At 41.4% G+C, this 12,352-nt stretch overlaps 1 protein-coding gene and 1 non-coding gene across 2 annotated transcripts in view; one reads left to right on the top strand and one right to left on the bottom strand.

Moving 5' to 3' along the window:
• SMIM14 (small integral membrane protein 14) overlaps window positions 1-4,147 on the bottom strand; it is a 75,547-nt gene extending 71,400 nt beyond the window's left edge. Inside the window, exon 1 of the mRNA XM_032853083.1 lies at window positions 3,883-4,147. The gene's annotated coding sequence lies outside the window, so the exon portion shown is untranslated. The remainder of the gene's footprint in view (window positions 1-3,882) is intronic.
• Window positions 4,148-6,399: 2,252 nt separating this feature from the next.
• On the top strand, window positions 6,400-6,533 carry LOC116871866. Its single transcript, XR_004383542.1, has one exon. It is a non-coding gene; the product is annotated as a small nucleolar RNA SNORA67 (small nucleolar RNA).
• The last annotated feature ends 5,819 nt before the right edge of the window (window positions 6,534-12,352 follow it).

Raw genomic sequence — 12,352 nt, 5'->3', positions numbered from 1 at the left:
AATTTTTTAGCATAGTACCTGACATATAAGCGTGTTCCCCAAAATGGTAGCTATCATTACTACTATAAAGCATGAAGTAATCTCCCAGAGAAAAGCCATTACAATATCAAGAGACATTCTTAAACGTTAATATACATTAAAATCACCTCAAGGGCTTGTTGAAAATGCAGATTCCTAGGACCCATTCCTCCCAGGGATTAATTCTACAAATCTAAAGCAGAATGAGGGGGGAATAAAAAATTAAACATAAAAATAAAACATAAAATAGAATGTGGCCATTCTCTAGCCCAAATATCAAGTAAGAGAATCAAGGTACTACCCTATTTAAAGAAAAAAAAAAAAAAAAAAAAGGTTGAAATCAAGGGTTCTCCCATTCAAAGAACTAATCTAAAACAGTATGTTCAAGAGGAATACACACCTGCTCAGCAAGTTCATTCATTCAACTAACATACACTGAGTTCCTACAGTGAAAAGGATAGACAAGGTCCCCATTCTCTCAGATGAATTTCTAGTATAGGAAACAGAATATATAAATAAGGAAATTCCAGATAGTACAAAATGTTATGAAGAAAATAAGAGAATGGAGAGATAATTAGGGAGTAATCTTCTCAAAGAAACATCTGGGGCCACCTGGGCAGCTCAGTCGTTAAGTGGCTGCCTTCGGCTCAGTTCATGATCCCAGAGTCCTGAGATTGAGCCCCACATCGGGCTCCCTATTCAGCGGGAAGCCTGCTTCTCCCTCTCCCACTCCCCCGCTTGTGTTCCCTTTCTCACTGTATCTCTCTGTCAAATAAATAAATAAATTCTTTAAAAAAAGAAAAAAAAAAGAAAAAGAAAGAAACATCTGAACTGAGACTTGAATGACATGATAGAATCAGCCACAGCAAGATCTGGAGAATATTGAAGCCACAGGGCACAGCAAGTATAAATGCCCTAAGGCAGGAACAAGCCTGGCAAGTTCCAGCGACAGTGCCAGTAGGGCTGAAAAACAGGAAGAAACTGACGTGGCCAGGCTCCAGGATACTAATCTAAGCAGAGGGATATATGGTGAGTTAAGGGAAGGAAGCAGGGCCAGAACATGTAGTGTGGATTTTATTCTGAATATGATGGAAGGCTTTCCCAAAAAAGGGTAACATAATCTGATTTGCACTTTAACGGATCTCTTAAGCTGTGGTAAGGGGAATGCACCACACAAAGACAAGTGGACGTTAGGAGACCAGGAGGTTAATACAGTAGGCCAGGTAAGAGATAGTGAAAGCTGGCAAAAGTGGAAGCGGTAGCAAAGGGAAGTAGTGGCCAAATTTAGAATACATATATTAAACACTATAATTAAATGCAAATCAGAGAAAAAGAACTAAGTTGCAAAATAAGTAGTAAGACTCTGGGACTCATTATCCAAGAGATACGGAATAAAAATTGAGACTTAAGGTTTTAGGTATGTTTATGATTAAGGAACGTGAACGGGTTAATAGCATATTTAGGATACTTCCTAATAAATATTTATCCTCTGAAGTTGAAGTGAAGGGGACATTTCCTTTTCTTTTGGCACCACCAAGAAGGCCCTGGGCTAAACAGGTATACACCCAACACCCTTAAGTGTGATTCATAAAGTAAAATCTTTCGGGACCTCACGGACAGAGGTCTGGCCAGGTGGTCAGCATTTGGAGCATAGTGTAGCTATGGAACAGAACTAATGCTTTACCTGAATCAAATCACTAGATCAGTAAAACCCTTTTAAACTTTCTATCGTCAGCGTAGGCTATTCTGTCCCTGCTCTCCCACGAGTTAAACAAGAAAACATTACAGTGACACACAATGCACGTTAACTTCTTAATGTTATCAAAGAAGTCTGGGAGGAAGTCTTTTAAAACCACGATTTTAGAGACGCCTGGGTGGCTCAGTCGGTTAAGAGTCTGGCTAGAGTCATGATCCCTCCTGGGATTAGTCCCCTATCAGGCTCCTTGGTCCGAGGGGAGCCTGCTTCTTCCTCTGCCTCTCCCCACTGCTCATTCTCTTTCTCTCTCTCAAATAAATAAATAAAATCTTTAAAAAATAATAATATAACTATTATTTTAATCATTAGGGTTTGGCAAACACACTGTGAATATACCCTAAAATTTAAGGCCCAAAAGTCCCTCTCCACCAAAACATAAATTCTTACTCCAAAGTACTACCACGTAGAAAGAACAGGTTACAGAAAAGCATATGCAGTATAATACCACTTTTGTATAAAATGTATAACTGCAAAAAAGAAGTCTGGAAGGATATAAATCACTGCGAACATTTTGATCATCTCTGGATGGCAGGATTATCAATGACTTATTTTCTTCTTTTTTCCTTATTCACTGTAATAATTCTCCAATTATAAACTATTTCATGTAAGCCAGAATATTCAGTTCACAGTACATAAAAGGTTAAAAAAAAAAAAAAGCACCCCACTTCAAGGAAATCTAATTTCATTTATCTAAATCAGCAGGATTCCAACTGTGGTATTAAGAAAAAAGATCTGAACTGCACACACAGCACACAGGAGAAAGAAATTTGTTAAGAGGCCCAGGATCTACCACACAAGGATACACCCTTCAAGGAAGTGGTCTAAATGCCTAAGTACTCTTCCTGAATTTCATAAGGTGCAATCAATTAGCACATACTTCTGCTATTCTTTCTTGCCATTTACCAAAGAAACACCTCAACCAGTTCTCTGGGGACAAAAATAAAGGGGGGGGGTTTCCAAGTTAGGGCGAAAAGGAGGTTTGGCCCTCTGGTCTCCTTTGTGCTGTCCAGGGGTGCGGAGGGCGGCAGGGCTTGAAGCAAGCTACACCAGAGGAATCTGCGTGGCACATCACCTGAAGTGGAAGGGAACACAAGCTTTCTACAATCTCCACTGAACTGGGCCGTGAAACCGCTTCCTAAATCTCAAGGCTAAAACACCTGAAAGGGCTTACACCATCCAAGTTATTGTGTATGTAGAGCTGCCAACGGTTTCTGACAATAACACAAAAATTGGAAGGGCTCTTCAACAAACGCAGGTATTACGGGCGTGAGGCTCACTCGACTCGCGATGCAAAAACCAAGACACCTTCTCTTATTAAGGCCAGATCTTCGATTCTGCAAACTAGGACAACTCAAAACACCCTACTGACTTTCTACAGCTAACAAACATCTTCTTGGCTAAAATCCAAACACACGTAGAAGCAGCCACTTTGGAAAACTTTGGCTTTAAACGGCAACAGTGGACTTCAAGTGCTCCGGTAACCAGTTTATCGCACATTATGTCTTATAAAGGGTGCTACCTCTTTACTGTCAGCTCTGGTTCCACTTACTGAACAAACAGAAATAAGGAATACTTTCAATTCGCACAATAAGGACTAAAAAAGCTCCCGCTTTCTGGAAGGCAGCTTTCCTGTCTCATCAATCACAACAAAGGACGCATCCTAATGAATTCATCAAACCTAGAGAAAGAGAGGTAAATGATACAGTGTGGATTTCAGGGTTTGTGGGTTCTTCCTTCCAGCTACGACTCCCTTCTTTTTACTCCATTATACGCCTCCACCCGAGCTGACTGTCTTGCCCTGAAAATAAAACCACCCGTGGCTACCGTCCACTTTCCTGCTAAGCCCCGACTCTGGTTTCCTGCAGAGAAAGCCAAATTGCAGGCTCTCTGCCTCGCTCTTGGCCGGGGGTGGGGGGGCGCGGGCTCGGCAGCAGCGGGCTTCTCCGGTGCAGAGTCACCAGACCGGCCGGAGAACCACGGAGCCCGAGAAGCCAGCCCCGCTCTGCCGCAGCCGCCGCAGTCCCCCAGAGCCTGAGGAGCCCCCAAGAAAATCAGGGTGAGGGGAGGGTGGGCCGGCAAACGGCGGTGGTAGAAGGGGAGACACTCACCCGCCCAGACAACAACCGACGGGGCGGGGAGGATGGGGGCCGGGACCAAGGCTCGGCAGAAAGACCGCCTGAAGCTTCCGGAACGCTGCGGCTGCTCGGGACGCCGCGGCCGCTGCTGCTCCTGGCCGCTGGCTTCCTCCCCTCCTCTGTTTTGATTCGATTGACCACGTCACTCTAAGCCACGAGACCCGGATCTGCCGGCTCCCGCGGGCGGCGGCGCAACAGATTGCAGCGACTCGAGACCCCAGCGGCCCGCCTGCGGAGCATGCGCGCGCCGTGCGCCTGCCCAGTGCGTCGGGGTAGGCGGGGCGGGCGCGCTAGCTACGGGCGCGAGCCACACGCTATTCGTGGGGGCGCAGAGAGCGGGGGGTGCAGTTCCGGTTGGGAGGGGTGGGGCCGAGCTCAGTGAAGTGAAGAGGGCGAGGCCCCGCGTCTGCTGAACTGGCCGGCGTAACCTCTGTTTCGTCTTTGGGGAACAATGTCCTTTGCTGTGCGTCTCCCTTTGCCTGGTTTGCTGGCTCTCTCTGACCCGAGCCCTTAGAATAGCGAGGGGAGAAGCAGAGGTGGGCGCAAGTTCGTGTCTGCTAAGAAAGGGTACCTCTGTAGAGTTGTGGGGTTTTTGTTTTGCGTGTGTATGGTGTAGTGTTTGGTTTGGTTTAGTTATGTGGGGGGAAGGGGCTGGGGTTTTTTGGGGTTTTTTTTGGCTCACTTAGGCCCGGGTGAAATTTGGAGATGAGAATTTAGTTCGATGCACAAATATATGTCAAATGTAGCAGTTATTGAATCCCCTACCCGACCTAACGTTTTTGCACCCGAAAAGCTATCCAAAATCAAGCTCAAGAGAAATATTAAAGGGAATATGTCACTAATCATGGCTTGCTGCTGGTCGGGAGATGGGGAATGGGCATGGGGGAAGCTCTGTTGGACAGCAGCCCTTAGCCTTTGTTGCCAGAATAAGGATACTATTTGGGGGGTAAAAACCTCACTTCTTTGGGAACTAGTTTGGTCCTTCCTCCATCCCCATTCTGGCCTTCCTAGTCTCCCAGCTAAACCTTTGGTGCCCTGGAAATTTCCCAGAATGGCAAAACCTAGGGCTACTCTGTTTTAGGTCCACAAATGAACAAACTTTAATTAGAACAGGACCAGTGGCAAAATAAAAGCAAAAGTTCCAAACAGGTTGGTTTCACAGAGGCATATCCTCCACCTGTCTTGGAGAAGAGGTGAAAGTTAGCTGTAAAAAACTGACTTCCTTACTGTGACTTGATCTTTTCACCTCTCTGAATTTCTACCCAGCCACTCTGTAAATCCTCTCCCCTGAGTCACCTTCAGCAAGTTAGTAGTATAGTCTGCAAGATCTTTTTAATGCACGTGGATATTGCACACAGATAAAGATTTCTAGAAAATTAAAAGTTTTTAGTAAAACTCAAAGTGTTTCTTCATTAATTTACAGATTACCAGTAAGTAGAAGTCAAACTTCTTGGCCTTAATCTGCCATCTTGAACTGTTTCCTCAAAGTTAGAGAGCTTGAGGTGGGATCTCATGCTCTAATGAAGTTCATGTGCTGGTACTACATAGCAGAGGGCTTTTAATGTGTGGAACTTTAACTGTGAAACAGAAAGTCTTAAATGCTTAGGTGTACTCATGTGCGCAGATGTGTTTGAGAACACTGTTTAAAACAACAGAATGGCACAAAACTAGAATTAAACAGGTTGTTGCAAAATTATCAATACCTGCTTTATAAACTATATTACAGGAAAGTTAGGATGTTAGGATTCTTGGTAGGCAGCTTCCAAAGTAAACTCCAGTGATTCTCACCTCTGGAAATGTAGTCCCCCTCCAGCCCTTTGAATCAGTACCGGTCCCATCCATAGAATACAGCTGAAGGTGTGTGACTTCTGAGGCTAGGTCATAAAGGCACTGATTGCAGCTTTCCACTTCATTCTTTTGGATTGCTTGCATTGGGGGAAGCTAATGTACACACAGCTCCACTCAAACAGCTCTGTAAAGGGACCACGTGGAGAGGAACAAGAGCCTCTACCAACAGCCTCACCAACTTGCCAGCCATGTGAGGGAACTTCTGATCTTGTAACTGGGCTGATCTTGTAACCTTAGCCAAGCATTGGATGACTGCATCTCTGCCCAGCATCCTCTTGCAATCCGTGAGAGAGAGAAAGGGCCAGCTTTATTCCCAGACAGTGATACAGGATCTTACATGGTTTATGCCCAATCGTAAAGTTCAACCTTTCTAAACTTTAAACAATAGAAAGACAAAATGTGTGTGATTCTATACATAAAGTAATTTGAAGAATAACATAGAATTCCTACCACAGTACCCAGAACATAGTAGATACTGAATAAATACTTCTTAAATTATTTTTTATTTATTTGGAGGGGGCAACAAAGGAAGATTTGAGGGATAGTAAGTCAAAGTTTATTGACAGTACAAAGCCCCCAAAGAGGTAGAGGACCCAAAAGAGTTACCCAATAAATACTTTTCTTAAAGATTTATCCATTTTAATCCAAGCTGATTTCCTCTCCAGGGGGCCTGCTCGTGCCCCTCTTCAGGAAAGCAGCAACTTGGAAGAAAATCTGAAGTTGGTGGGGGAGAGTGCATGTTTGTTTCCTTCGACTTCCTTTGGCTGCCTACACTCAACTCCAGTCCCTTCTGACTCAATTGTGTCCCCTCCTCGCGCTCATGCTGTCGTGTCCTCTCTCCTGACCTAGGCCAGAGGCATTGTTGTGAAGCAGGTTTTTTTAGTCATCAACTATGACCTTCCCACGAGCAGGGAAAACAGTATCCACAGAATTGGTCAGTGGACGATTTGGCCGTAAGGGTGTGGCTATTAACATGGTGACAGAAGACAAGAGAACTCTTTGAGACATCAAGACCTTCTACAACACCTCCATTGAGGAGATGCCCCTCAATGTCACTGACCTCCTCTGAGGAGCTGTCCTGCTACCTAGCCCCACCCAGGGTTCAGTCTGGGGGACTAAAGAGGAGCAAGAGGGGGAAGGGACGGGAACCAAGGGATGGATATTTTTTCATTTTTTTCTTTGAATAAATGTCACTTTTTGAGGCAAAAGAAGGAACCGTGAAAAAAAAACAAAAGATTTATCCATTTTAGAGAGACCATGTGTATAAATGCATGAGTCAGGGGAGGGGCAGAGGGTTAATCCTCTTAATGAGGATTCCCTGCTGAACCCATTGCTCAAGGCAGGGCTCAATCTCAGGACCCATGAGATCATGACCTGAGCAGAAACCAGGAGTCAGATACTCAACTGACTGAGCCACCCAGATGCCCATGGACACACAAAATTAAAAGACACAACATTTGGAAAATATTGGGAATAAATACTGATAAAGGAGTAATACCATAGTATATGAAGAACTCATAATATCCATACGGAAGAAATCAATTCCGCTAATACTTGTATAGGTATAGAGTATGAACACAAAAAGAGTTGACACACAAAAAAATACAAATAACTAATATTTGAAAATCTTCGATCTCGTCAAAATGTAAATTAAGGTGTGCTTGGGTGGCTCAGTCAGTTAAACATCCAACTCTTGATCTCAGCTCCGGGTCTTGATTCCAGGGTCATGAGTTCAAGCCCCACATTGGGCTCCATGCTGCATGTGAACCCTACTCTAAATAAATAAATACATAAATAAATGCAAATTAAAGTAAATTTCCTTTGTAAACTACTACTTCATAGAGATTTTTAAGATTTTTTATTTTTAAGCAATCTCTACACCCAACATGGGGCTCAAAATTCACAACCCTGGGGCGCCTGGGTGTCTCAGTGGGTTAGGTCTCTGCCTTCGGCTTGGGTCAGGACTCAGAGTTCTGGGATCAAGCCCGGCATCGGGCTCTCTGATCAGCAGGGAGCCTGCTTCCCCTCCTCTCTCTGCCTGCTGCTCTGCCTACTTGTGATCTCTCTCTCTCTGTCAAACAAATAAAATCTTTAAAAAAAAAATTCACAACCCTGAGATCAAGCGTCTCATGCTCCACTGACCAAGCCAGCCAGGCAGCCCTGGAGATATTTTTAAATAGGAGTATCTAATATTGGTATTGTTAGCTCTACTGGTAGAAATTTTAAGTTGGCAGTTAGCTTTTTGAAGATCAATTTGGCTGTATATAAGAAGTTCTATAAAAATCACATCCATTAGCTCGATTTCACTGCTAGGAACTTAAGTAATTTAAAAGTTAATAACATTATAAAGATATTAATTGCACTTATATGATGGAATAAAAATATGGAAATAACCTATGTGATCACTGGTGATGGAATAGATAACGTTGTTGCATTGTGTGTTAGGATCTAAGAAACTTGAGTATAGAAGTAATTTATTTTTATTTTTATTTTATTTATTTGATAGACAGAGATCACAAGTAGGCAGAGAGAGAGGAGGAAGAAGGCTCCCCGCTGAGCGGAGAGCCTGATGCAGGGCTTGATCCCAGGACCCTGAGACCATGACCTGAGCCAAAGGCAGAGGCTTAACCCACTGAGCCACCCAGGCGCCCCTAGAAGTAATTTAAAATAGATTTTTTAAAAGTTAACCACATTTTATATAATGGAGAAAAAAATCAAGAAATCATCTAAACATATAATGGTAATGGAATGGATGAATATGTTAAATTATGTGCTAGGAATTAACAAACTTGAAAGTTTCTTCCCTTTCTGAACCAGACCCTACTTTGATTTTTGATCTAGAAGAATAAAGTGTTTGTAAATAATATATGCCTTATATATTCAGAAAAGCATTCTGGAAGATATTCCTAAAACTACTGAAATTGGTTACTGGGGGCAGGGCGTGCGGGTGAAGAGGAGTAGGTGATGAGAGACTTCCTTATGACTTTTTACACCTTTGTATGGTTTAAATTTTTACATATCCTTGCATTCGTTTTGTGATGAAAAAATTATTAATATTTTTAAAAAGATTTTATTTATTTATTTGACAGAGAGATCACAAGTAGGCAGAGAGAGAGGGGGAAGCCGAGCAGAGAGTCCAATGCGGAACTTGATCCCAGGACCCTGAGATCATGACCTGAGCCGAAGGCATAGTCTTAACCCACTGAGCCACTCAGGCACCCCAGTTATTAATATTTTTTTACCTTTTTTTGTGGTTGTATCAGGCTGCCTGTTTCTACACAGGCTGCCATAACAGAATACCACAGACTGGATGGCTCAAACAACAGAAATTTATTTTCTCAAAGTTCTGGTGGTAGGAAATCCAAGATTAAGCTGTCCACAGGGTTGGTTTCTGGTGAGATCTCTCCTTCTGGCTTATAAATGACCACCATCTGGCTGTGTCCTCACATGGCCTTTCTTCTGTGCCAGGCCCTCCTAACGTCTCTTCTTATAAGGACGCTAATGCTGTTGAATTAGGGCTTACCCTTATGACCTCATTTAACTTTAATTACTTCCTTATAGGCCCTCTCTCCAAATATAGTCACATTGGGTGTTAGGGCTTCAATATATCAATCTGAAGAGATATAATTTAATCCAAAAGAGTGGTTTTATGTGTGTATGTGTGTGTGTGTGTGAATGCACATATACATATGTATATATACACACAAATATACATATATATATATATATATATATATATATATATATATATATATATAATGAAATTTACCGTTCTAACCATCTTTGAGAATACACTTCTATGGTATTAAATACATTCATGTTGTGCAAAAATCACCAACATCTATTTCCAGAACTTTTTCATCTTTCCCAATTAAGACTCTATGCCTGTTAAACACTAATTTCCCATTCCCCCTTCTTCCAGTCCCTGGCAAGCACCATTCCATTTTCTGTCTCTGTAAATTTGACTACACTTGGAACTTCATAAAAATAAATCACAGAGGGTGCTTGGCTGGCTCAGTCCAGAAGAACATGTGACTTTTGATCTTAGGGTCATGCATTCGATCCCTATGTTGGGTGTAGAGATTACTTTAAAAAGGCTTAAAAAAATGAATGAATCATACAATATTTGTCTTTTGTGACTGATTTATTTCACTTAGCATAATTTCTTTTTTAAAGATTTATCTATGGGGGGGGGTGGAGGAAGAAAGAGTCTTAAGCAGACTCCACAGGACATGGGGTCAGTTTCACAACCCTGAGATCATGACCTGAGCCAATACCAAAAGTCTGATGCTTAAACTGATTGGACCACCCAGGCACCCCTCATTGAGCATAATTTAAAGTTATCCATGTAGCTTATAGCAGAATTTCTTTCCTTTTTAAGGCTGAATAATGTTCCACTGCATGTGGTTGCCATGTTTTGTTTATTTGTTCATCCACTGATAAAAACTTGGGTTGCTTCCACCTTTTGGCTTATTGTAAAACTTCCGTGAATATGGGAGTACAAATATCTATTCAAGTCACTGCTTTTTAATTCTTTTAGACATACATCCTGAAGTGAAATTGCTGGATCATATGTTTGAGGAACCATCATACTGTTATCCACAATAGCTGTACCATTTTACATTCCCACCAGCAGCGCATGAGGCTTCCAATTTCTTCACATCCTCACCAACACTTGTTACTTCCTTTGTTTTCCATATTATTCATCCTAACGGGTGTGATTATAGCTTTGATTTGCATTGTCCTGATAATTAGGGATGCTGAAAATCTTTACATGTATTTACTGGCAATTTGTGTCATATATCTTCTTTAGAGAACTGTCTGTTCAAGTACTTTGCCCACTTTTTAATTGGGTGGCTTGTTTTTCTGTTGTTGAGTTATAGTTCTCTATATTCTGGATATTAACCCCTTATCAGATATATAATTGGCAAATATTTTCTTTTATTGCATGGGTTGCCTTTTCACTCTGTTGACAGTGTCCTTTGCACAAAGTTTTAAATTTTGATGAAGTCCAATTTATTTTTTTTTCTTTTATTGTCTATGCTTTTGGTGTCATATCCAGGAAGTCATCACCAAATCCAATGAAGCTTTTCCTCGGTTTTCTTCTCTCTCTATCTTTTTTTAATATAAGATTTTATTTATTTGACAGAGAGAGAGCATGCACATACAAAGGGAGAGGGAGTCTAATGCTGCTTGATCCCAAGACTCTGAGACCACAACTGGAGCCAAAGGCAGACACTTAATAAACTGAGCCACCCAGGGCCTTCCTCCCCCCTGTCTGTTTTCTTCTGAGAGTTTTATAGTTTTAGCTATTAAGTTTAAATCTTTGATCAATTTTCAGCTGACTTTTTTATATAGTGGAAGGTAATGGTCTAACTTCATTCCTTTGCATTGGATATTCATTTTTCTGAGCACCATTTGTTGAAAAGACTGTTATTTCCCTATTGAATAATCTTGATACTCTTGTCAAAAATCACTGGACCTGGGGTGCCTGGGTGGCTCAGTGGGTTAAAGCCTCTGCCTTCGGCTCGGGTCATGATCTCAGGGTCCTGGGATCGAGCCCCACATTGGGCGTTCTGCTCAGCAGGGAACCTGCTTCCCCCTTCCCTCTCTGCCTGCCTCTCTGCCTGCTTGTAAAATTTTACTTTAAAATTTTACTTTAATTTACTTTAAAAATAAGTAAACTTAAAAAAAAATCATTGAACCACATATGTGAGTGTTTACTTCTGGGTTCTCTATTCTATCGTATTTGTGTGTGCGCGTGTCCATTTTTATGTCAGTACCACACTGTTTTGACTATGATTACTGTGGCCCTATAGTAAATTATGAAATCTAGAAAAGTGAGACCTCCAACTTTTTTCTTCATATTTAATTTTTTTTTAACTATTCAGGGTCCCTTGAGATTCCATATCAATTGTAGGAATGATTTTTCTATTTCTGCAAAAAATGTCGTTGCGATTTTGATAGGGAATGTGTTGATCTATAGATCACTTTGGGTGGTATAGTTGTCAAAATGATATAAAGTCTTCCAATCCATGAAGACAGGATGGACGTCTTTTCATTTACTTGTATCTTTAATTTCTTTCAGCAATGTTTTCTTGTTTTTGGTGTAGTGGTTTTTCACTTCCTTAAGTTTGTTCTTCAATATTTTATTCTTTTTGATGTTATTATAAATTGAATTTTCTTAATTTTTCTTTTCTTTTATTTAAAAGATTTTATTTATTTATTTGACAGAGAGAGAGATCATAAGTAGGCAGAGAGGCAGGCAGAGAGAGAGGGGGAAGCAGGCTCCCTGCTGAGCGGAGAGTCCAATGTGGGCCTCAATCCTAGAACCCTGAGATCATGACCTGAGCTGAAGGCAGAGGCTTAACCCACTGAGCCACCCAGGAGACCCTGTTTTCTTAATTTTTCTTTTGGATTATTCATTATATGTATATAGAAATGAAAACTGATTTTTTAGTGTTGATTTTGTATCCTGCAACCTTTCTGAATTTGTTTGTTCTAACAGTTTTTTTGTGGAATCTTTAGAGTTTTCTACATATAAGATAATTTCATCTCCAAACAGAGATAATTTTACTTCTTTTCCAATTTGAAG

The sequence above is a fragment of the Lontra canadensis genome, unplaced genomic scaffold, assembly GCF_010015895.1.
Source record: "Lontra canadensis isolate GAN:19392208 unplaced genomic scaffold, GSC_riverotter_1.0 scaffold1, whole genome shotgun sequence".
In the NCBI taxonomy this organism is placed as follows: Eukaryota; Metazoa; Chordata; class Mammalia; order Carnivora; family Mustelidae; genus Lontra; species Lontra canadensis.
Note: the sequence above shows the minus strand (reverse complement) of the source record. Positions and strands in the feature narration are given on the sequence as shown.